General features: G+C 43.7%; 1 long non-coding RNA gene across 2 annotated transcripts in view; it reads right to left on the bottom strand.

Moving 5' to 3' along the window:
- LOC109548167 (uncharacterized) overlaps window positions 1–26,563 on the bottom strand; it is a 98,644-nt gene that overhangs the window by 25,518 nt on the left and 46,563 nt on the right. Inside the window, exon 3 of one of the 2 annotated variants that reach the window (XR_002174181.3) lies at window positions 24,343–24,472. This is a non-coding gene — a long non-coding RNA (uncharacterized lncRNA). The other variant, XR_002174180.2, reaches the window with a different exon arrangement.

Here is a 26,563-nt window from a genome sequence, read left to right as displayed (position 1 = left end):
TGAATTGTTTCATCTTGGGCAAAGCATGGGGGAGAGAGGTGGCTGCCATATAAGCAGGTAAGAAGAAATCAGCTAAAATTTTAATAAAATCTTAAAAGCCAAATATGGGCTAGGGTGTCAGGTTGGAATAAGAGAGTTTATATCCACTTGCAAGCTCTTAGCCATGGGCCCCACTAGGTGCTCACAAGAAAGATTAGGCCAGGGGGGACTTCCCTGGTGATGCAGAGGACAGGGCTTCGAGCCCTGGTCCAGGAAGATCCCACATGCCGCGGAGCAACTAAGCCTGTGCGCCACAACTACCGAGTCTGCGCTCTAGAGCCCACGAGCCACAACTACTGAGCCTGTGTGCCACAACTACTGAAGCCAGCGCACCTAGAACCTGTGCTCCACAAGAAGAGAAGCCACCGCAATGAGAAGCCCGCGCACCGCAACAAAGAGTAGCCCCCGTGGGCCACAACTAGAGAAAGCCTGTGCACAGCAATGAAGACCCAATGCAGCCAAAAATAAATAAATAAATAAATAAATTTTTTAAAAAAAAAGATTAGGCCAGGGCAGAAGACCAGAGGGAGTACCCTTGGTGGTGAAGGTGTTCAGGAGGTGATTGCTGCTTGGGAATAGTCACTAGTCCCACTCACTTTCCCAGACATGCTATCTTAAAGCAAAAGCAGTAAGCCTCTGAAGAAGGGGTATTACCTTTCCTACCATATAGGCAAATGTCTATTGATTCTGGGCAGAAATAGAAACAAAACCCTCCTGTTTCTTGTAGAAGGGTAGGAAATGGTCTCAACTTCAGGAAAAAGGCAAAGATCAACTGCTGGTGGAGGAGAAGTAGGAGAAAACACCCTCTCTCCAGAGGGAAGGGCTGGGATCCTTCACCAATACTAAGCAAGAGTCCGCTACTCTAAGGGAAGGAACAGGAAACTCCTTCCCAAGAACAATCACAGTTATAAGGCAAAGGTTGGCTGCCAGGGGGATGAAGAGCTGGAAATCCTCACTCTGGAAGCCAAGATGCATAGGACTTGCTGAAAACCGAGGCTGGACCCCACTTTGTGAAGTTAACATTGAGTAAGAAGAAACATCAATCTAGTGCTGGTGAGGGACAAAATCACGGAGAGAGAGAAACCCCCTGGGGCACAGGCAGGAAAGACTGACTGAAAGCTGAGAGGGAAAAGGAGCACTGAGAAAAATCATTTGGTACTCTCCTCAGTAAAAGTACATGATAACAACAGCCCACTGCTGAAGAAATAGGAAGACTATGGTACAATAAAGGTAATAATAATAACAACAAGAAAATGCAAAGCAAACTCAACTCCTGACTATACTGACTGACCACTCCCTCTCCATATTAACTGCATGACAACACAAAAGGCATGTCCTGGCATAAATTTATTTACCTAACAGTTTCTACTGTTCCTGTACATATACATGATGCCCAGCATTAACAAAAAATTACAAGACACACAAAAAAGAGTAAGAAAAACAACCCATTCCCAAGAGATAAAACAATCAATAGATCCAGACTCAGATATTACCCAGATGTTGAATTTTCAGATAGGAAATTTTAAATAGCTATTATTGATTAATATGGTAAAGAATGTATTAGAAATTGTGGACAATATGCTTATGTTAGTCAGGGTTTTCCAAAGAAACAAAACCAACAGGATATATAGATATATGTATAAGAAGAGATTTATTATAGAAATTGTCTCACATGGTTATGGAGGCTGAGAAGTCCCATGATGTACTGCAAGTTGAAAAACCAGGAAAGCTAGTGGTATAATTCAGACCAAATCTGAAGGCCTGAGAATAACAGGCAGCCAATGATCTAAGTCCCAGTGTGAGTCTAAAAGCCCCAAAACCAGGACCACTGATGTCCTAGAGCAGTAGAAGATGGCTGTCTCAGCTTAAGCAGAGAGAGCAAATTCACCGTTCCTCATCCTTTTGTTCTATTCAGGTCCTTAATGGATTGGATGATGCCCACCCACATTGCTCAGGGAGATCTTCTTTACACAGTCTACTGATTTAAATGCTAATCTCTTCCAGAGACATCCTTACAGGTGTCTCCCAGAAATAATGTTTTACCAGCTTTCTGGGCATCCCTTAGCCCAGTCAAGTTGACACATAAACTTAACCATCACAATGCTTAAACAAATTGGGAAATTCAGCAGAGAAATGACAACTATAAAAAGGAGTCAAACTGAAATGGTAGAAAATTACACATGATATCAGAGAAGAAGAATTCCTTTCATAGGCTCATCAATAGCCGGGACATTTCTGAGAAAACACTCCATGAACTCGAAAATAGGTCAACAGACTATATCCAAACTGAAACACAAAGAGAAAAAAAGAGTAGGAAAAACCACTACAGAATGCAGCATTCGAGAAATGACATCAAATAAAAACCTGAATCTATATAAAGAAATGAAGAAAAGAAGGAAATGATAAAAATAAATGTAAAAGACCCTCTTTTTTTATTATCTTTTTTTTTTAAGAGTCAATTTTATTTATTTATTTATTTTTGGGCTGCGTTGGGTCTTCGTTGCTGCGTGCGGGCTTTCTCTAGTTGCAATGAGCAGGGGCTACTCTTCGTTGTAGTGCACGGACTTCTCACTGCAGTGGCTTCTCTTGTTGTGGAGCATGGGCTCTAGGCGTGTGGGCTCCCACAGTTGCAGCCCAGGGGCTCAGTAGTTGTGGCTCATGGGCTCTAGAGTGCAGGCTCAGTAGTTGTGGGTCATGGGCTTAGTTGCTCCACGGCATGTGGGATCTTCCCGGACCAGGGATCGAACTCGTGTTTCTTGCATTGGCAGGAGGATTCTTAACCACTGTGCCACCAGGGAAGTCCTTTTTTACTTATCTTAAATCAGTTTAAAAGATAATTGTGTAAAAAAAAATGAGTAATACTGTACTGTGGAGCTTATAGCATAAGTAAAATGTACAAGAAAAATAACCCAAAGAATGGGAGGGATGAATGGGAATACAGTTGACCCTTGAACAACATGAGTTTGAACTGGGCAGGTCCCCTATATGCGGATTTTTTCTTCACTAAATGTGTACTGCAATACTACACAATCCTCAGTTGGTTGAATCCATGGTGTGAGACAGCAGATATGGAGGGCTGACTCTCAAGTTATTCATGGATTTTCCACTGGGTGGAGGGTGGGCACCCCTAACCCCCACATTATTCAAGTGACAACTGTATACTCTTTTTCTTTTTTAAACACTTTGAGGTTTTTTTTGTAAATTTATTTATATTTTATTTTTGGCTGCGTTGGGTCTTCGTTGCTGTGTATGGGCTTTTCTCTATTGCGGTGCGTGGGCTTCTCATTGTGGTGGCTTCTCTTGTTGCAGAGCATGGGCTCTAGGCACGCAGGCTTCAGTAGTTGTGGTTCTTGGGCTCTAGAGCGCAGGCTCAGTAGTTGTGGTGCACGAGCTTAGCTGCTCTGCAACATGTGGGATCTTCCCAGACCAGGGCTCAAACCCGTGTCCCCTGCATTGGCAGGTGGATTCTTAACCACTGTGCCACCAGAGAAGTCCCCAACTGTATACTCTTTTAAGAGTCTTACACTTTATGTGAACTGGTATAATATTCTTTGAAGGTACATTCAGGTAGGTTAACAATGTATATTGTAAACCCTAGGAGAAAAACTGCAAAATTTTGCAAAAGTTATCATTAACAAGCCAATAGGGGAAGTAAGACAGACTAATTAAAAAATTCAACCAATTCAAAAGAAGTGGAAAAAAAGAACAAAGAATAGTTAAGACAAATAGAAAACTAGGAAGACAATAAATTAAATCCAATCCCATTAATAATTACATTAAGTACAAATTACATTAAAATGCAAAGATTGTCACATGGGATAAAAAGCAAGACCCAATGGCATGTTATCTACAAGAAACCCACTTCACATATAAAGATATAGATAGCTTTAAAAAAAGGAAAAGGAAAAGACATATCATGTAAATACTTTTTAAAAAAGCTATGATGGCTATATTAGTATCAGACTAAATAGACTTTAGAACAAGAAATATTTCCAAGGATAAAGAGGGACATTACATAATGATAAAGGGTCAATTCACCAACAAGATATAACAATCCTAAGTGTGTAAGCACTCAACAATGAACCTTCAAAATACATGAAACAAAAACTGATATAACTGAAAGAAGAAACAGACAAATCCACAATTATAAAGACTTCAACACTTATCACTTAGTAATATACAGAAAAAGTAGAAAACAAGTAAGGATATAGTACATCTGAACAACACTATTAACCAACTTGGCCTTGTTTATAGAATAACGCCATTCACACTTAAACAATAGCAGAATATACATTCTTGTCGTGTACGCACAGAATATTCACCAAGACAGCCGTATTCTGGGTCATAAAACAATTTCAATAATTTAATTCAAGTCATACAAAATATGTTCTCTGAAAGAGCAAATTCCCAATAATTGGAAATTGAACAACAGCCTCCTACATTGCCCAGTGTTCAAAGGAGAAGTATTTACTAACTTGCGTAGCAATGTAAGTCTGTTATCTAATAATAAAATACTTTTGGTTTGTATTTTGTGTGTCTTTGGGAGGGTTTTTCCCCTTCATTTTTCTAGTAATTCATTTTAACTTTTTGTTATAAACATTTTGGTTTGAAATGGATTGAAAATGTTCAAAAAAAAAAAAAAAAGAAAAATGGGTCCTTCACCACATGACGTTTGAGAAGCACTGCCCTGGAGAATGGTGGGGCAGCTTGGAGGACCCTGCATCCCTAAAAAACCACCCAGCCACCTGGGATGCTCTTCGTGGGCTGTTACGTGAATGGGAAATTAACTTCGTTCTTTAAGCCATGATACCATTGTATGCCCGTTCTAGGAGCCAAACCTTACCCTAACTGGTATCACCACAAAGGCATGCTGTCTGCTGACTATAGCCACTGCTTTAGTCTCAGGTGGAGCTAGCAGTAAGCTCTTTCCAGAGAGAACACAGGCTCATGGGTAAGCCAACAAGGTGAACATCACTTTTCACACCGCAGAGAGTCCCCACAAAAGAGAGGAGGTAAGAGCTAAAGTTCTTACTTCTTCAGCAGAGTACAGGCAGGCTGATAGCAAAGATGGAGTATGGAGCCATTCCAACGGCTTGCAAGTGCCCAGCAGAACTTGGCTTTCCCTGGCTGGTTGCGGGAGAAGCAGGATTTCCATCAGCAAACACAGCAGCAGCAGTTGGAGCTATAGCTGTCCCAGAAAGATGGCTCTAGAGCCTCTCTCTGATGGGGCTAACTTGGAATGAGTGCTTCTGACTATTACTGAGGGTGCTCAGGCAATACAACTCACCAGTCGAGGTCTGTCAATTCCTAATTGGTAACCTCTTTTTGCCTCAGTCTCTTTATCTGTAAAATGGGTGAGAATGATAGTACCTATCTATGTCAGAAGATTTTCCAAGTTTTCAATGAGAAATTGTTCATGGAAAGAGCTAAAGCTCATGCCTGGCTCATTCAAAGATCTTGATAAATGTTAGCTATTGACTGATTTAGCTGCAAGCCAATCACCCTTTGTAATGAGATGATCTTTCTTTGGTCACCAGATGGTCCCTACGTTGCTGGAAGTCTGTAGGCCTTAGATACAAACTAACTAGCGTAACTTGATTCTAATGCAGCAATATGATTTGGAAGGCCAAGGCTACACTTCAAACGTAAAACTGTGATTAGAGGACTTAGGAGGGATATTAAATTATACCTAGTGACGGTCTGGCTGAAGCCCAGACAAATCTCACTGCCTTTAAGAACTCTTCATATTAAGCATGAGGACATGACTACAGTGCTTTCTAGGTTACAAAGCAATTTCACATCCATCATCTGATATTAGCCTCACAATGTCCAGTGAAGTAGAAGGGATTATTGTATCTATAGCACAGATGAGGCAAGGGGCTCAGGGGTTAAGTGCTTCACCCAAGGTCACAAGGTTAATGAGAGGAGAACGTGGGGCTCAGATCTGCATCTGGGTCCAGGCCTATTTCTTTTTCCCGGATACTTTTGTGCCTCTTCAGGCTTGCCTCACCTGACCCAGAGCACACAGTCAGAGGCATTTCTACATTATGATTTGCAATCAAGCAAAAGATTAATAATGATGAACCTATGATTAGGTTGAACCATATAAAATTGCTGATTATTTGAACTACAGAAATGGCAAATTCATGAGGTTCAACCTGCTAACTAACACTTACTTGGACACTTACCACAGGTTAGGCACTGAGCCAAGCACTTTGCAATCATATTTTCTTATCTAATCACAATAATCTTGTTATCTCCAATTTAGAGATGAGGAATCTGAGGCCAAGGCCACAAAACTAGTAAGTGATGGGGGCAGGACTTAAATCCAGTCATCTAAGCCCAAAGCACAGGCATTTAACCAGTGTACTGCCCTACCATCTATTTCTCTAGCAGGAAGACAAGAGCTCCTAATGACAGAAAACATGTCTTAATCAACTGCATAGTGTTACATGCAACACCCGGTATTCATTCATTCATTCAACAAATTTGAGGACCTACTAGGCTTCTCGTTGTGAGACAATTCTCCATAGGTCTCAAGCATTTCTACACATCTTGTGAGCAGAGGCACTGACTGCTCTTTAGTCTGTTCCAGACTCTGTTTTCAAAGATATTTATGTACTGAACAGGCTTGGAAGATAGAGATCATATCTCTGTCCAGAGCAAAGGGCAAACAGACTGTCCATTATAAAAGAATCAGGTTCCCTAAGGTCAGGATTCCTCTCCTGTAACGCATCGAGTGCATGTGTGTCATGTGGCCCTCTTCCTGTCACCTAGAAAAATCAGGGCTTAGGAACCATCCTAATGATGCTAATACCCTGGTTACTGCTCTTGCTGTGAGTAATAAACTATCCTTTGCCTTTAACCAAGAGTATCATACCTTCTACCAGCATGGAACTATGGCAGGCTAACTCGTTAGCTTGCAAGCAGGACACAGTCTCAGATCAGAGTTCTTGATGGTGCTGGCCAGATTAATGAATGCATGTAATGAGCACTCCTTGTATACAAGGCACTGTGTCATAAACATTTTAATAGTGTCTTTCAGGGAGCCGTGGCTGCCACTCCCAGAGAGATAAGACAAGGAAATAGCCAAGATAGTAGGTCTAGTCTCCCTGGACGACACCGATCTGCAAAATAGCCGCATCAACACCAGGCTTTATTAGAAACCGACTGTGGGTCTGGCTCCAATTTTCTGAATTCCACAGTGTCTCCCTAGGAGAATTTTGTAAGTGCTTGTTGAGCAAAGGATCCATTCAGCTATTCAACAAATATTAATTGAGTGCCTCCTGTGTGACTGGCTCTGTTCTAAGATTAGGGAGAATCAGACAGACAGGATCTCTGCTCTCATGGGGTTTATCCACTGGTAGGAGAGACAGTCAATATACAAAATATCAGATAGTGATAAAAAGTTCCGCAATGACTTAGGAGGAAAATGTTCCAAAGAGCCAGTGAAACCACTTTAGAAGTGGTAGTCAGGGGAGGCCTCCCGGAAGAGGGGGCCTCTAAGCTGACACCTGACTGATGAGAATCAGTCAGGATCGGGAGAATGAGTACTCCAAGCAGAGGGAATGCAATTGGTGTGAGAAAGAAGGAGAAAGAAGAGGCCAGTATGGATGCAGCCCAGCAAAGGAGGAGGTGACGGCAGAGACAGAGACAGGAGCCAGATCATGTGGGTTTTTATGGCGCTCCAAGGATGTTTCCTGTCAAAATGACAGTGGGCGCAATTGAGCACTTCCTTTTTATTTTTTATTTATTCATTTATTTTTCTTCTCTTTGTAAAAAAAAATTTTGATTGGAGTATAATTGATTTACAATGTTGTATTAGTTTCAGGTGTACAGCAAAATGAATCAGTTATACATATACATATATCCACTTTTTTTTAATTTTTAGATTCTTTTCCCATATAGGCCATTACAGAGTATTGAGTAGAGTTCCCTGTGCTATACTGTAGGTTCTTATTAGTTATCTATTTTATATATAGTAGTGTGTATATGTCAGTCCCAATCTCCCAGTTTATCCCTCACTCCTTATCCCCTGGTGACCATAAGTTTGTTTTCTATATCTGTGACTCTACTTCTGTTTTGTAAATAAGTTCATTTTTACCCTTATTTTTAGATTCCACATATAAGCAATATCATATGATATTTGTCTTTCTGTGTCTGACTTACTTCACTCAGTATGACAATCTTTAGGTCCATACATGTTGCTGAAAATGGCATTATTTTGTTCTTTTTATGGCTAATATTCCATTTTGTATATGTACCACACCTTTTTTTTTTTTTTTTTTTTTTTGTGGTACACTGGCCTCTCTCTGTTGTGGCCTCTCCCATCTCGGAGCACAGGCTCCGGACGCGCAGGCTCAACGGCCATGGCTCACGGGCCCAGCCGCTCTGCGGCATGTGGGATCTTCCCGGACTGGGGCACGAACCCGTGTCCCCTTCATCAGCAGGTGGACTCTCAACCACGGCGCCACCAGGGAAGCCCGTACCACATCTTCTTTATCCATTCCTCTGTTGATGGACATTTAGGTTGCTTCCATGTCCTGGCTATTGTAAATAATGCTGCAATGAATATTGGGGTGCATGTATCTTTTTGAATTATGGTTTTCTCTGAGTATATGCTTAGAAGTGGGATTGCTGGGTCATATGCTAGTTCTATTTTTAGTTTTTTAAGGAACTCCCCATCCTGTTCTCCATAGTGGCTGTACAAACTTACATTCCCACCAACAATGTAGGAGGGTTGCCTTTTCTCCACACCTTCTCCAGCATTTATGTTTGTAGACTTTTTGACGATGGCCATTCTGACCGGCGTGAGGTGATACCTCATTGTAGTTTTGATTTGCATTTCTCTAATAATTACTGATGTTGAGCATCTTTTCATGTGTTTTTTGGCCATCTATATGTCTTCTTTGAGAAATGCCTATTTAGATCTTCTGCCCATTTTTTGATTGGGTTATTTGTTTTTTTGTTATCAAGCTGCATGAGCTGTTTGTATAATTTGGAGATTAATCCCTTGTTGGTTGCTTCGTGTGCAAATATTTTCTCCCATTCTGAGGGTTGTCTTTTTGTTCAGAATCCATCAGCTACAGTAACAAGAACTGCCACACCACAGAAAGTGTTGGATCCTGTACCGCAAAGCACTTTTACCTTAGCAACTTGTCATCTCTAAGCCACCTGCTGGAAAAACAAACAAACAAACCAACAAAAAACTTACGTAGCATGAATCTCCAGAGACTGGGTATTTAACAAAGTAAACGAATGTGATGTTTTATTTTTTGAAAAAAGAGCAGAGCTTCTGTGATACCAGTTGAGTTCAACTGACACAGGCTCCTACAGAAAACCCCTGCCCAGAGAGGCTTGAAGAACCAAAGTAGGAGTTGCCCCGTGATTAGGGGCTACACAAGGCCACCAACACGTGAGGGCCACTGCCAGACATCAGATGAGGGGCTGCAGAAGACCTCGCAGGTGTGTGCTGAACCTGGAGTTTGTATAGAAGGGGAGGGGGCGAGGGTTGCAAATATCAGCGTACTTCCCAGACCACCTTTGCCAATGTAGCTAAAGGAAGTATTTGTAAAAAGAAAAGAATAACTCAATGACCAAAGACGAAAATAATCCATTTAAAACAGCCACCACCACGACAAACCTCCAAGTACTCAAACCCGAGGGAACCACTCAGTAACGTAGAGCTGAATGGCATCATGACAAAGAATGATCTACTATGAATGTAAGCACATAAAGCTTAAATAAAATGTTAGGTGGAAATAGATTGCAAACTTTCCATACACATTGATCAAAATGATGCAAAAATTAGCCAGACTGGAGGAGTTAAGAGTGGTGTCAACGGTAGTTCAGAAGTGGTGAGAGGTTACAGATTTTATAAAGGTGCTCACTCAATTAAAAATTATAAACGAGGGGCTTCCCTGGTGGCACAGTGGTTGAGAGTCCGCCTGCCGATGCAGGGGACACGGGTTCGTGCCCCGGTCCGGGAGGATCCCACATGTCACGGAGCGGCTAGGCCCGTGGGCCATGGCTGCTGAGCCTGTGCGTCCGGAGCCTGTGCTCCACAACGGGAGAGGCCACAACAGTGAGAGGCCCACGTACCGCAAAAAAAAAAATTATTAACGAAAGGTCTTTCCTGATTTCAAAACTGGAATACAAGCTTTGAGGAAAACACATTTTCCAGAATCAGCAAGACCTAACATAACAGAACTGACTCCATCTAGAAGCCCGTTACTCTGGCCAAGCTGAACCTACACATTGTAATATCGAGTGAAGTAGGTCAGACACAGAAAGACAAATATCATATGATATCGCTTATATGTGGAATCTAAAAAAAAAAAGGGGTACAAATGAATTTTATTTATAAAACAGAAGTAGAGTCACATATATAGAAAACAAGCTTATGGTCACCAGAGGAAGCGGGGGGAGGGATAAAATGGGAGATTGGGATGGACATATACACACTACTATATATAAAATAGATAACTAATAAGAACCTGCTGTATAGCACATGGAACTCTACTCACTACTCTGTAATGGCCTATATGGGAAAAGAATCTAAAAAAAATAAGTGGATATATGTATATGTATAACTGATGCACTTTGCTGTACACCTGAAACTAACACAACATTGTAAACCAGCTATACTCCAATAAAAATTTTTTTTTAAAAAAAGTCATTGGAAATAAAAGTGCACCCCATCAGCCTTTGAATGTCCTTTCTCTCTGCGACAGGCAGCAGTTTTAATAAGTCGCCCTGTCCACATTCCCCTAATGATATGCTTTCTACATAAAAAAAGGGCTTGTGAAACTTAATTCCTCTGACAGAAGCGAGCTCAGGTCTCTGAAGCAGCGAAGATTTCAGATTTCCGCCGGTTTTCCTTGCACCTGCCCTTGCGAGGCATGAGGTTTTGTGTGCAGAAGCCTCCAGGGGTTGAAATTTAGCCCTGTCCATGTAGCAGGAAGGTCAGCCGAAGTCACTGGGTCCCAAGACACTGGACTTCAATCTCCGACCAAAAACAAAACATCAAAACACTTCTATTCACTGGGACGTGCTTAGCAGCGCGCTGGCATTTACAAATGTAACGCAGCACCGCGCGGCTCAGAGAAGGGGCTCTGCTTAGAAAGTCGATTGTTCTTCGGCGATCTGACAACCTCTATCAGATCTGTGTCAGCCCGGCTCCAGCAAAGACTCCAGAGAAAGCCAGCCTCCTCCAGGCTGAGTCCTGGCTGCCACCTGATACCTGAATGAAGAGCAGAGCCAGCAAAATCCAAACTCCTTTCAGGACATCTGCTTCTGTGGGAAATGGTTTTGACTCTCAAAAACCATTAATGTGGAAGAAAATTAATTTTCAATAGGCTTTTAAAAACTGTTACGCACCCACCAATCGGAGCCCGTAGTCTTTTCCTAGGAAGAAAATCTTGACTTGGTTTACCTGCCTATTTCTTAGTAAGTACCTTCCCATCTGGGCAGTCCCCTTACTTGATATTATTATTTGTTAGAATGATAATTACAATAGCAGCCAGACCTAATTGCTCATTTACTGTGTGCCAAGCACTGTGCTACTTGGCCTCATAACAAACAGGGAGATAGCATGACTCTCAGTTTGTGGAAAGGACACAGAGGCTCAGGGAGTTTAAGGAATTTGCCCAGGGAGGCTACCTGGGCATTGACTTGAAGCTCTGTGTTCTGCTTCAGTTTTGCCCACTTCACTGTGGATGCACCTATAGCTAATGGCAGCCCTTGAACTCTGTAAGAAACTTCCCCCTAGCTTGGCAAAACCCAATTTAATTTGGCGAACATTGAACAGCTGCCCACCATGTTTGGGGCTCTGCACTAATACAACCCTCCTACCACTGGGTGCCCACAGGGCAAGGAGCCAACTACACAAGTAGTAACACTAGCCCAAGGCAGAGTGCAAATGGCTTAGCAGTGGCACCAACTAGGGCAGTGGGGATCTAGAAGGGGGGGCAATTAATTCTAACTGAGGCATCAGGTAAGGCTTCCAAAGGAGAGACCGTCTGAGCTGAGTGAGGCTTCAAAGATGGAGAAAACCTTTTTACAGTTACAATGTATTTTGAAAAGGAAAGTGATGAGATTACTGCAGAGAATTTAGAAACAGAAAATAAAGTATAAAAGGTGGGCTTCCCTGGTGGTGCAGTGGTTGAGAGTCCACCTGCCGATGCAGGGGACGCAGGTTCGTGCCCCGGTCCGGGAAGATACCATATGCAGCGGAGCGGCTGGGCCCGTGAGCCATGGCCGCTGAGCCTGCGCGTTCGGAGCCTGTGCTCCGCGACGGGAGAGGCCACAACAGTGAGAGGCCCGCATACCACAAAAAAAAAAAGAAAAAATTATCTGTAATTCCATCACCCAAAGGAAACATTATTTCTCTTTTCATCAAAATAACCTGACTGAGGTATATAACTTACAGGCAATAAAATGTACACGTGTACAACTTGTTGAGTATTAACAAACGAATACACTTGTTTAGCCACCAGCTCAGTCAAAATATAGAGCATTTCTATTGCCCCATAAAAGTCCCTTGTGTCCCCTTCCATTCAATTCTCTTCCTTCTCTGACCCCAGACAATCACTGATTTGCTTCCTGCCACTTTAGATTAGTTTTACCAGTTCTAGAATTCCATGTAAATAGAATGATACAATATGTACTCTTTTGGGCTTCTTTCACTCAGGATAATGTTTTTAAGATTCAGTCATGCTGTTATGTATATCAGTGATTCAAACTCTTTTATTTGCTAAATGATATTTCATTGTACACGTGTACCACAATTTGTTTATACATTCACCTGTTGATGGACATTTGGGTTGTTTCTGGTTTGGGGCTACAGTGAATAAGGCTGCTATAAACGTTCATGCACAAGTCTCTGAGTGGACATATACTGTCAATTCTCTGGGGAAAACACCTAAGAGCAGAATTCTGGGCCATATAATAAGTGTATATTTAACTTTATCAGAAACTTCCAAACTGTTTTCCAGAGTAGTTGTACCACTTTCCAGCTCTTGCCAGCAGTATATGAGAGTTACAATTGTTCCAAATACTTGCCCAAACTTGGTATTCTTATCCTTTTTAATTTTAGCAATTCTAATGGATATGCAGTGACATCATATCATGGTTTTAATTTGTATTTCCCTAATGACTAATGATGTTGAGCACCTTTTCATGTTTTTATTGGCTTTCCATAGACTATATATCTTCTTTTGTAAAGTGTCTGTTCAAGTCCTTTGACCATTTTCATACTGTTATTTTTATTTCAAATATACATTCAATGTATAATCAGGTTAATTTATCATATACGGATATTAGTTATTCCCAAACACAACTGTGAGGGAAGTAGCAGAAAAGAATAAAGTCAAAGTAATAGTGAAAGATATTTCTAAAACAAAAGTCATGTTACACTTTAAATTTTTAAATCAGAGTTGATTACTACTATTTATTTTTTTCCTTTGCCAATTTTTAAATTGGGTTGTCTTCCTTTTTTGGTTTGTTTGTTTGCCTTATTATTGAGTTATAAACGTTCATTTTGTATTCTGGATGCGGCTTCTTTGTCAGATACATGCATTCCAACTCTTTTTTTCTATTCTGTGACTTGCCTTTTCATTTTATTAACAGTGTCTTTTCAAGAGCAGAAGGTTTTAATTTTTATGAAGTCTGATTTATCTTTTTCTTTTATCATTCACGATTTTTGTTTCCTATCTAGGATCTATTTGCCTACTCCAAGGCTGTAAAGGTTGCCTACACCCAGATTTCTTCTGGAAAAGTTATAATTTTAGCCTGTACATTTAGGTCTGTGATCTATTTTGACATAGGCGTCTTCTGACATATTACATCCTTCCCTTAAAAAGGTCTCCTGTGCCAGGACTTCCCTGGTGGCGCAGTGGTTGAGAGTCCGCCTGCTGTTGCAGGGGACATGGGTTCATGCCCCGGTCCGGGAAGATCCCACATGCCACGGAGCGGCTAGGCCCGTGAGCCATGGCCGCTGAGGCTGCGCATCCGGAGCCTGTGCTCCGCGACGGGAGAGGCCACAGCAGTGAGAGGCGTGCGTACCGCAAAAAAAAAAAAAAATAAAAAGGTCTCCTGTTCATCTTCAATGGGGAAGCCTAGGCATCTTGAGATTCCCTACTCTAATGGGCCTGCTGTCAAGGGCATGAGTTGGAGCTCAGTGGAGACCAGTACAATCTTCACAAAGTAAATCCCCATCCTCTGACCATAGACCATTCCCAAACCCAAATAATCATCTCATCAGCTGCTGTGAGTGTTGGCTGTTAACAGCTCACAGCAGCCTCCTTCGGAGAACTGTGCTCAGCTGATGTGAGGGACAGCCTACATGGCTATACCCTCTCCTCAGGCAGCCTGCAGCCAATGACCAATCAATGACAGTACGAGGCGAGACAATTTTGAAGTATTATTCATGCTCCAGAGCTTCCTGTGGGATCAGCTTGAGGCTGGACTTCAGCTGAACCCACATCTTTGCCTTTCTTCTTCCTCTGTCCTATCCTGTTTTCCTCACCCCTGTACAGGTTTTACCTAAGAACACTCATACAACAAATCACTTGCTCAGGAATCCCTGATTCAGGTTCTGCTTTTAGGGGACACAACCTAAGGCAATCAGCTAGGCTTTCAGAAGAAAGATGCAGCTTCCCCCATGGTTTACATCGAAAACAGGAGCTGTCCTATCTCCTTTCTGGGCCTCAGTCTCCCCACCAGTCAGCGGATTTATTAAGATTCTTAGCTGTGCTCATATTCTGTGATCTAACTCGGACAAATGCTGCTTTGTCCTCCTTCCTCTGCAGAAAAAGCTCCCTAGCATATACCATTATACACTGGCTCTGTGGGTCATCAGCACGCCTTCCACGCTGCCAGTTTTAATATATATTATTTCAACCAATTATTAGGGATGCCTACATCACTCACCTCAGAGCAAAGGTAAGCATCTTTTTTTACCCATAATCCAGAATACCATATGCAAACTTTCTGAGATTCATCCTTCCAGAATAGACTTGATTTGGGCGTCTAGAAAACACAGCCTTCAATTGTAAGCCTGTGAAACGCTATACCATAATTACAGTTTCTAGGCACCTCTAATGACCCATTAAGTTGGATTGTAGAGAAGGCAGAGACTATGCAGCCAGGAGCAGGTGAGACTGGAGGGTCTAGCGCTTTCTCTCTGAGGGCAGAGACCCACCAGGAATAATCTGCTATAGAGGAAAATCATGGGGGAAGATGAGATTTTTCATCTAATACGCATCACCACAGAGAAGGCCAATCTGAGATTTTTCCATTTCCTGGAATAAAAAATCACTTTGAGAATGGGGAATATCTTACACTTGGCTTACGAGAATGCAAATTGGTACACTCACTTTGGAAAACAATTTGACATTATCTGCTAAAATACTATTTACCTTGGGCCCAGCAATTCAGCTCCTAGTCATATAGTGTAGAGAAAAATTTTGCACTTGAGTACCAAGAGATAAGTAAAAGAAGCCTTGTTTATAACAGCCCCAAAGTGGAAACAACTTGAATATCCAATTTCAGGAGAATGAATAAATATCCTGGGGTACCAGCACACAATAGAGTATTAAGCATGAATGAACTACAACTACATACATCAACCTGAGTGGATCTTAGAATTATAATATTGAACAAAAAAAGCAGATCACAAAGATTATATAAACCACATCATAATATTCTTTTTATTTATTTTTAAAATTTATTTATTTATTTATGGCTGCATTGGGTCTTTGTTGCTGCACACGGGCTTTTCTCTCTGGTTGCAGCAAGCAGGGGCTATTCTTTGTTGCGGTGCATAGGCTTCTCATTGCGGTGGCTTCTTCCCTTGTGGAGCATGGGCTCTAGGTGCGCGGGCTTCAGTAGTTGTGGCACGTGGGCTCAGTAGTTGTGGCTCGCGGGCTCTAGAGCCCAGGCTCAGTAGTTGTGGCGCACGGCCTTGGTTGCTCCACGTTATGTGGGATCTTCCGGACCAGGGATCGAACCTATGTCCCCTGCATTGGCAGGCAGATTCTTAACCACTGCATCACCAGGGAAGCCCATAATAGTCTTTTTATAAAGCAAAAGACAGAACGATAACCACTAACTTCAGGATGGTGGGCAGGGGCAGGGCAGAGGGATAAGATACAAGAGGAACACACATGTAGAGGTATCAGTAATGGTGATTATAGTGAGTTTAACAGTTGGGCCCCCCCCAAAAAATATGTTCAAGTCCTCCCCCCAGTACCTGTGAATATGACCTCATCTGGAAATAAGTTCTTTGCAGATAGAATTAAGGATCTAGGACAGAAATCATTCTGGATTTAAGGTGGATCCTAAATCCAATGACTGGTGTCTTTATAAGAAAAAAGAGAGAGATCTGAGGCACAGACACAGGGAAGAAGGCCATGTGAAGACAGAGGCGGAGACTGGAGGGATGCTACTCTAAGCCAAGGAATGCCAGGAACTACCAGAAGCTGGAAGAGGCAGGGAAGGATTTTCCCCTAGAGCCTTCAGAGAGACTGTGGCACTGCTGACACCTAGATTTTGGACTTCTAGCCTCCAGAACGGTGAGCAAATAAATTTCTGTTGTTTTAAGCCACTCAGCTTGTGGTAATTTGTTATGGCAGCCCCAGGAAACTAATACAGTGATGCTCTAGGTCTTAACTTTCATGATACGTTTCTGGGTGCTCACTTTAAAATTTTGTGTCATAGCGTGTACCTTACATGTGTTCCCCTGCATGAAACAAACATTATAAAATATGTTCAGTGGGGGAGAAGGGGTAGGAAAGCATGCAGAAGCACATCATATGTTCTTAATTAAGCCTGTTTAAGGTTCCTGAGAGATTTGAGGAATTTCATGGGTATAGAGTTCCTACTGTGTGTCAAGAATCATGCTAAGCGCTTTATGTTTTTTTAAATTTATTTATTTATTTTTGGCTGAGTTGGGTCTTCATTGCTGCACCTGGGCTTTCTCTAGTTGTGGCGAGTGGGGGCTACTCATCGTTGCAGTGCATGGGCTTCTCATTGCAGTGGCTTCTCTAGTTGCGGAGCACAGGCTCTAGGCACATGGGCTTCAGTAGTTGTGTCACGCGGGCTCAGCAGTTGTGGCTCACAGGCTCTAGAGCACAGGCTCAGTAGTTGTGGCGCACAGGCTTAGTTGCTCCACAGCATGTGGGATCTTCCCGGACCAGGGCTTGAACCCGTGTCCCCTGCACCTGCAGGCAGATTCTTTTTTTTATTATTATAAATTTATTTATTTTATTTTTGGCTGTGTTGGGTCTTTGTTGCTGTGCACGGGCTGTCTCTAGTTGCAGCGAGCGGGGTTTACTCTTAGTTGTGGTGCACAGGCTTCTTATTCAGTGACTTCTCTTGTTGCAGAGCACTGGCTCTAGGCAAGCAGGCTTCAGTAGTTGTGGCACACGGGCTCAGTAGTTGTGGCTTGCAGGCTCTAGAGCGCAGGCTCAGTAGTTGTGGCACACAGGCTTAGTTGCTCCACAGCATGTGGGATCTTCCCGGACCAGGGCTTGAACCCGTGTCCCCTGCACCTGCAGGCAGATTCTTAACCACTGCGCCACCAGGAAAGTTCCTAAGCACTTTATAGATGATGTGTCATTTGATTGTCAAAGTAACCCTTTGTGGTAAATAAATTATCTGTTTTGCAAATGAGAAAACTGAGGTGGTGGCGGCGGTGGGGGGGGGGGGCAATAAAAGGCTTGTCTAATGTAACGCAGCCAATAAGGAACAAGGACCCAAATGATGGTCAATTTGCAAAGTCCGTGCCTTTCCCACCATAACACCTCAGGTCACCTGTGTTTCCCTCAAGCCAGTTAGCCCCCAAATACCAGATGTTACCAGGTATAACTCCAGACCAAAAAAGGTAAACATATACCTGTTTTATCACCTATTCTAGGTTTCTCCACACAGAGCCAGATAAACATTGTTTGATCTCAACATTTTTACATGAATTATGCATTTAATGGATCTTTTATCTCCCAGTGCCTCTCACCATGACCTATGTAGATCACCTTAAATTAACCAAAGAATGCAATTCATCCATCACCCATTTCTTGACGAGCTATACCAACCACAGTGCTGGCAATACAGAAATCAAGGTGAAATCAAGTTTCCACCCTCTCGCTCTCCTGGGGGTGGGAGTGGGAGTAACTTTGCTTCTCCTGTAGTAATGAAGAACCAGCTGAACAATCAGTTCAGGAGGAAGAAACTCTCAGGAGACCTTTCTCCTGGTTTACCTGAGACTATTCCTGCGTTAGCCCTGAAAGTTCCACATCCCAGGAAGTCCCTAAGTCTTGGACAAACCAGGATGGTTTGGTCATCCTTCTTGGAAGAAATCTCCTTTTCTTCCGAAATCTGAAATATTTGTAAAGGGTGGGAAAGAGAAACCTGAGTTATCTGTTTCAACCAGAAGTATACTTCCTCTGGGACTCAGTTTGAGGCCCTGGCCCCTCCCAACATTTTCCTTGGAGCAAAGACATTTGTCAGACCCTGAGGCCAAGCCATGACGCTGGCGTCTGGGGCGTGGGGATAAGCTCACTCCATTGGAACAGGTGATGTCTTCATTCCTTCCCTTTCCCGCCCCCTTCAGCAATCAGTGGGTTTTAACTAATTGATAACAAAGGGCAGCTTCCAAAGCTGCATCCCAGCTTCCCTGCCAAAGATGCTCAGGAGGAAATGCTGTGATAACACCTTGGACCAAAGTCCCAAAGCAGCAGGGTGCCCTTGTCTAAGCCTGGCCCTTCCAGTCCTCGCTTCATCATCATGAACAAATGCAGGTTCACGTCACTCTCTAGTTTATAAACCTTCTTGCATTCAATGGCTTGTTGGGTCCTCGGGTAAATAGCATGCATCTGTTCATCTCCATTTAACAGACAGAAACAGACTAAAGGGCATGGGTCAAAAAAGTGGCAGAGCCAAACCTGACATTGGGTCTGACACCAAGCCTCCCACGGCCTCGTAATGCCAGTTCCCTCTCTGAAGGGCTCCAAGAATAGCAGGGAAGATATCAAGAAGGAACCACCGGACTTCCCTGGTGGCACAGTGGTTAAGAATCCACCTGCCAATGCAGGGGACATGGGTTCGATCCCTGGTCCAGGAAGATGCCACATGCTGTGGAGCAAATAAGCCCATGCGCCACAACTACTGAGCCTGCACTCTAGAGCCCGTGAGCCACAACTACTGAGTCCACATGCCACAACTACCGAAGCCCGCATGCCTAGAGCCCATGCTCCACAACAAGAGAAGCCACCACAATGAGAAGCCCATGCACTACAACGAAGAGCAGCCCTTGCTTGCCAGAACTGGAGAAAGCCCGCGTGCAACAATGAAGACCCAACGCAGGCAAAAATTAATTAATTAATTAAAAAAAAAAAAGAAGGAACCGCCATTTTTCACCCTCCCACTTCCCCCACCCCCTCAAAAACTTTCATAATCCTGGAAAACATTCAGCAGGTGGTCGATTCAGGAAGAAATTCAGGACTGCCAGATTTTCCTCACCACAAAAACCTGACACTTCTCCTCCCCCCACCCACCTTACGAACGGGGTGGGATATTAGGACGAGAGAGCCCAGAGCTAGGCAAGGGCCATGAAGCGGGGAGGGGGACGAGGTGCAGGAGACCACAAGGATCGCTGCCCTGCACAATCGGTTGGAGGATTCCCTACCACTCTCGAAGTGAGAGAGCCAGTTCAAGACACTTGCAGGCGGTCCCCAGAGATCTGCCCCAAAGTCCCCAGGCTGGGCATGCCAGATGGGCCTCCGTCTAACTGAGCTTTGGCTCTAGAGAAAAACCACTCGGCTCATCTTTCGCTTCCCTGGCTGTGAACCCGGGGTGGGGAGGGAATGGGGTGGAGGCTGATCTGATAAATCCCATTCTAGAAGGTGGCTCGGGTGGTGGGGAGCATACATACATGAGTACACACGTGTGTGTGTTTGTATGTGTGCGAGCACACACAAATAAGGACTCTGCAGAAAGGGTTTTAAACAGGGCTTGAATCCATTTGCCAAGATCATCTTCTTACTGGGCCCCTGCTGAAAGGGCTAGACCCTGTACTACAGGTTGCTGAGGAAGCAAAGATGGGTGGGTAGGCGCTGGTCTCCAGGAGAACTGAATCATGCAAGCACTGTCCTTACCCCAGTGTCCACTGAGCCAGGCATAAGAGTAAGTGCTAGGAGCACATAGAGGTCATTATATTTTGAATGGGAGAGAAGGGGAGAGAGGGGCTGTGGAGCTCTTTTGCAATGAGTCCCATCCCTTCCAGGAGAAGAAAGCAGGTACAAAAGTAAAGCAGGTACTTGTTTTCTGCTACCATGTAGAATTGTGGTCTCCCCACGCCTTCTGCATTGGCAGTAACTGGAGCAGACTGCCGGGAAGGCTCTCCTTCCAGACCACACAGGGAGGGTCCCTGGGTCATGCCCAATGGAATCCTGCAACCCGTGATCCTACCCTTGGCTTCAGGGTCCCTGCACCAGTGTCCTCTCTCATGTCCCTGCCTCAGATCTTGCCCATTCTAGTCTGTCCTCCAGAAGGCCACTGGTGGATCTTTTTTTTTTTTTTTTTTTTTTTTTGCGGTACGCGGGCCTCTCACTGTTGTGGCCTCTCGCGTTGCGGAGCACAGGCTCCGGACGCGCAGGCTCAGTGGCCATGGCTCACGGGCCCAGTTGCTCCGTGGCATGTGGGATCCTCCCGGACCAGGGCACGAACCCGTGTCCCCTGCATCGGCAGGCAGACTCTCAACCACTGCACCGCCAGGGAAGCCCCACTGGTGGGTTTTTAAACAAAGGTCTGACAACTTCATTCTTTAGGTTTTTCTAGGACTATGAAATAAAGTCCTAAAGAATAAAATTCCAGACTGTTCATCTTTTCTGCCTCCCCAGCCTCATCTCTCTTTGTCACCTCCACATGGCCCCCCATGTCACCCTTTCTGTCGTGTCAGGCTTTTGCCCAGGCTGTTTCCTCTGCTGGGACATTCTCTTCCCCTGCCTCCCATCCTTCACACTCCCAACACCTACTCAGCCCCAAAGCTCAGGTTGTATCACCTCCTCTCAAAGGCCGTCTCTGAGCCCCTTTTCCTCTGAGGCTCTAGGACTTGCCTCTACACTGACCACGCTGTCCCAGAATTATCCACGTTCCTGTCTGTCTCTCCCTCTAGACTGGGAGTCCCCGGAGGCCAGGGACTGCACTTCACCATTTCTGCAAGCCCACGGCCAGCACCTGGTAGGAGCTGACTGAAGATACTCTTGAGTTAGTGGACGGCCCTCACCACTTCCTCACCTTGCCCAGAAGATTCCTGGGTGGGGTCTACATGGCTGGCAGGCATCCACTTGGGCAGTGATCTCGATGTGGGCGTTCACAGCATGCTTCCAGTTGGACACACACCTGATGCCTCTTCTAGGCAGTCCTAAAGACGCCAGAGAGGATGCCTCTACCTCTCTCACATACTGTTTCAGGGTTCAAGCACCTCCTACGTTCAAATGATATTAACGTATTTTTTGAGAGTGTACTGTATGAGATACACTTGACCTTCATTAGCTCATTTAATCCTTAAAAACACCCAGAAGCATTCCATTTTTCAGATGAGGAAACTGAGGCATAGATTAAGAAGCTTCTTTTTATTTTGTTTCCTGTGGAATGGAAAAATAGAATCATGTTCCTATAACTCTTTCTCACTAGCTACCTTCAAATACAGGTGGTTCTTAATTTAAAAAAAAAAAGTTTGCCAACATAGCCAACACTCGGGATATCTAGTGACAGTGAGAGGCAGTGGATTTTTGTTTCACAAAAAGTCAGAGACACTGACTACTATCTCTCTCCGTGCCCCACCCCCACAGGCCCCAGGCAAATCACTCAATTAATATTAATACAATTTAGTATCTATTGAGTGCTGTGTATGTGTCAGGTACTATTCTGGGCACTTGGTAAATAAAAAAGACAGAGAGCTGCTCTCAAAGGAAAGGAATGAATAATGCACATACTAAATAACAAGGCATATACTGTATTAGAAGTTGGTAGCCAGCCTCCAAGATGGCCCCCAATCATCCTCACCTCCTGTTACTCACGCATGCTCTCGTGTAGTGTCCCCGACACTGCACAGGGCTGCCCAACAGGATATTGCAGAAAGGATGGTGTACGACTTCTAAACGAAGTCAGCAAAGACAGTGCCGTTTTTCCTGGCTCTCTCTTGGAACTCTCACTTCGGGGGAAGCCAGCTGCCATGTCTTGAGGACACTCAAGCAGCCCAACGAAGAGGTGCCCAAGGTAAGAAACCGAGGTTCTTGCCACGCCAGCACCAACCTGCCAGCTACGTGAGCAAACCATCTTAAAAGCAGATCCTCCAGCTCCAGTCAACCCTTCGAACGCCTGCAGCCTGTTGACACCTTGACTGCAAACTCGTCTTAGCTCGGATGCTTTAACAAAATACCACTGCTGGTTCCCAACCTCAAGAGTCTCCCAATTGAAATTCCAAACTGGCCCCCATACATGTGGGGCAAGGAGGAACTGAAGAGGCAGACCTCTCCAGATTGATAGGTGGCGATTTTTTTGTGTTTTGTTTTTAATTAATTAATTTATTTATTTATTTATGGCTGTGTGGGGTCTTCTCATTGCGGTGGCCTCTCTTGTTGTGGAGCACGGGCTCGAGGCACACAGGCTTCGGTAGCTGTGGCTCGAAGGCTTTAGAGCGCAGGCTAAGTAGTTGTGGCGCACGGGCTTAGTTGCTCCGCGGCATGGGGGATTTTCCCAGACCAGGGCTCGAACCCGTGTCCCCTGCATTGACAGGAAGATTCTTTTTTTTTTTTTTTTTTTTTTTTTTTGCCGTACGCGGGCCACTCACTGTTGTGGTCTCTCCCATTGTGGAGCACAGGCTCTGGACGCACAGGCTCAGCGGCCACGGCTCACGGGCCCAGCCCCTCCACGGCATGTGGGATCTTCCTGGACCGGGGCTCGAACCCGTGTCCCCTGCATCGGCAGGCGGACTCTCAACCACTGCGCCACCAGGGAAGCCCAATAAGGCGGATTCTTAACCACTGCGCCACCAGGGAAGCCCAGGTGGCAGTTTTAATAAGCAAGGAAACTCACACACAAGGCTAGACTTGGGCGGTGGCAAGATGATTAGATCTCCCCACCTGCTCACCAGAATCTTAAAGTTTATGCAGCGGCTTTAACTGGGCTCAGTCACTCATATCGTCCAGATGGTCTCAACAACACATTGTTCTCTCAAGGCTGTGCCCTTGAGGTGGCTCCTAGTACAAGAACAGTGGTTCTTGTATACATTCCAAGGATGGCGGAAGAGGGGAAGGGGCCTCTGATGGCCCAGATCCAGCTCGTGGGTCAACCAACATTCATGTCCTCTCAAAGACTCTCCCAACAACCACAGATTGAGTGGCTTATAAACAACAGATATTTATCTCTCACTGGTCTGGAGGCTGGAAGTCCTAGATCGGGGTACCAGCACAGTCTGGTTCTAGAGAGCGCCCTCTACCACAGTTGCAACTTCTTACCACGTCCTCACGTGGTGGAAGAGTCGAGAGAGCTCTCTGGGGTCTCTTTGATAGGACTCCCATTCACAAGGGCTCCACCCTTGTGGCCAAATCACCTCCTAAAGGCCACTCAGATAAGGACTCTCAGCCCTTACCCAGTTTCTGGGAGTCTAGGACAACTCCAAAGTTCCAATTTACAACAACTTGATTTGCACAAAGTTTTCCAGAAAATGTCTTATACAGACCCCAAAAGCTACAACGTTCCTAAAACATGATGTCAGAGCCCCAGGCAGTAAAACTCTGCCTAGGGGTCTCTTCTCTATCTGATTACTGGCTCCTGTGGCTGCTCCATGACCTTGCTTTTTGTTTCTCAGCACCTACTGTGTGTCAGGCTTAGGTTGAGCTCTGAGGACACTGAAAGAAAAGACCAGGCCCAGCGCCAATCATGAACTCAATAAATGTTTGTTGAAGGAATGTGAGCTGGCCTGGAATGGGTTCAAAAGTGGCTTAGAAACTTAGAAAAGCCAAACATTCGCCTTCTCTCCGCTAACCATGCTGGGCTACCAAGTTTCCTTTTATGCAGCTGTTACAAGTTTGGAGCAGGGAAGACTGGAGGCGAGCTCTGCCCAGAGCCCCATGTGTGCCTCAAGTCCAAAGCCCATGAACTTGTCACTCTTCAACTAACCCTACCACCCCTGCTCGCTCCAACCCAAAGTCCACATGGGGAGATGGGGGCCGACATGCTCAACCCTGTTGCCCTTGCACTTCTCCCCACTCAAGCCCTGGCCAGAGAGCAGGTTCCTACCTTTCTCATCAAACTTGGCCATATCCTTCCAGGGTGGGATGCCAAAGAGCCTTGCCAAGGTGGAAGAGATATCTTCTTCAACTATGGAAGAAATGAACATCTAAATCTTCCAAGTTTTCCTCTTGATATGCTAAAAATAATAAAAAATAAATAAATGTGCTACCCTCCTCCACTTTCCTCTCCCTACACTCCCTCTTCTAAAACCTGGCTTTTAATCTTACTACGTTGTCCCTAAATCTTACATTGAATGTCAGAAGCTGATTAGCTTATTAGCTTTGCATTTCTGCTATAATGTTCCTGATACCTCTCCCTCCCACCATACAAAGTTATTCCAATACTATTGACTATATTCCCTATGCTGTATGTTACATCCCCATGACTTATTTATTTTATAACTGAAAGTTTGTACCTCTTGATCCCCTTCACGTATGTTGCCCACACACGACCCCCTCCCCTCAGGCGACCACCAGTTTATTCTCTGTATCTATGAGTTTGTTTCTGTTTTGTTTAGTTTGTTCATATGTCTTGTTTTTTGCATTTCACATTTAAGTGAAATCATATGGTGTTTGTCTTTCTCTGACTTACTTCACTAGACCTTCTAGGTCTTCCCATGTTATTGCAAATGGCAAGATTTCATTATTTTTATGGCTAAGTAGTATTCCATTGTACGTATATACCACGTCTTCTTTGTCCATTCATCTGTCAGTGGACACTTGGGTTGCTTCCATGTCTTGGCTACTGTAAATGATGCCGCAGTGAACATTGGGGTACATGTATTTTTTGAATTAGTGTTTCGTTTTCTTCAGGTAAATACACAGAAGTGAAATTGCTGAATCATATGATAGTTCTATTTTTGATTTTTTGAGGACTCTCCATACTGTTTTCCAGGGTGACTGCACCAATTTACATTCCCACCAATAGTGCGCAAGGGTTCCCTTTTCTCCACATCCTCACCAATGCCTAAAATTTGTTGTCTTTTTGATGACGGCCATTCTGGCAGGTGTGGGGTGATATCTCATTGTAGTTTTGATTTGCATTTCCCTGATGGTTAGTGATGCTGAGCATATTTTCATGCTCCTGTTGTCCATCTCTATATCTTCCTTAGGAAAATATCTATTCAAGTCCTCTGCCCATTTTTTATTTTTATTTTTTTATTGTGGTATGGTTGGTTTGCAATGTTGTGTTGGTTTCTGGTGTACAGCAAAGTGACTCAGATAGATAGATAGATAGATAGATAGATAGATAGATAGATAGATAGATGATAGATAAAGATATTCTTTTTCATATTCTTTTCCATTATAGTTTATTACATCTGTCCATTTGTTATCAGATTTTTTTTGCCATTGACTTGTATGAATTCTTTATATATTGTGGATATTAAGCCCTTATTGGATATATCATTTGAAATATCTTCTCCCATTCAATAGGTTGCCTTTTCGTTTTGTTGGTGGCTTCCTTCACTGTGCAAAAGTTTTTAGTTTGACGTAGTCCCATTTGTTTATTTTCCTTTTGTTTCCCTTGCCTGAGGAGACAGGTCCAAAAAAAATATTGCTAAGACCAGTGTCAGAGAGCATACTGCTTACGTTTTCTTCCAGGAATTTTATGGTTTCAGGTATTAAGTTTCATAATTTTTTGAGCCTCAGTTTCATTATCTGGAGAAAAAGAAATTACAAGGGTTCTAAATCACAGAGTAGTTGAAATGATTAAAATTTTCTGTATATACAAAGACTTGTAAGCAAATAGTCATAGCAGCATTATTCATAATAATCCAGAACTGGAAACAATCCAAATGACCTTCAGTTGGGGGAAAGGACAAACAAAATGTTTCATATCCTCACAGTAGAATATTATTTGGCAATAAAAATGAATAAACTACTGATACATGGTACAACGTTGATGTATCATAGAAACATGCTAAGTGAAAGAAGCCAGATTCAACAGACCACATATTATATGAATCCATTGATATGCAATGTCCAGAAAAAGGGAAAACCATAGAGACAGAGAGTAAGGCAGTCTAGGGCTGCAAGCGGGAGTGAGATTGACTAAAAATGGGCATAAGAAAACATCTTGGGATAATGGAAATGTTCTAAAACTGGTTTGTGATGATGACTGGACAACTTTATAAATTTAGTGAAATCACTGAATTGTACATTTGTGATGAGTAAACATTATGATATGTAATTATACCTGAATAAAGTTATTTTTAAAGTGAAAAAAA

The sequence above is a fragment of the Tursiops truncatus genome, chromosome 3 (genome assembly GCF_011762595.2).
Source record: "Tursiops truncatus isolate mTurTru1 chromosome 3, mTurTru1.mat.Y, whole genome shotgun sequence".
Lineage (NCBI taxonomy): Eukaryota > Metazoa > Chordata > Mammalia > Artiodactyla > Delphinidae > Tursiops > Tursiops truncatus.
The sequence above is the reverse complement of the archived record's forward strand: the minus strand, read 5'-3'. Positions and strand labels throughout refer to the sequence as shown.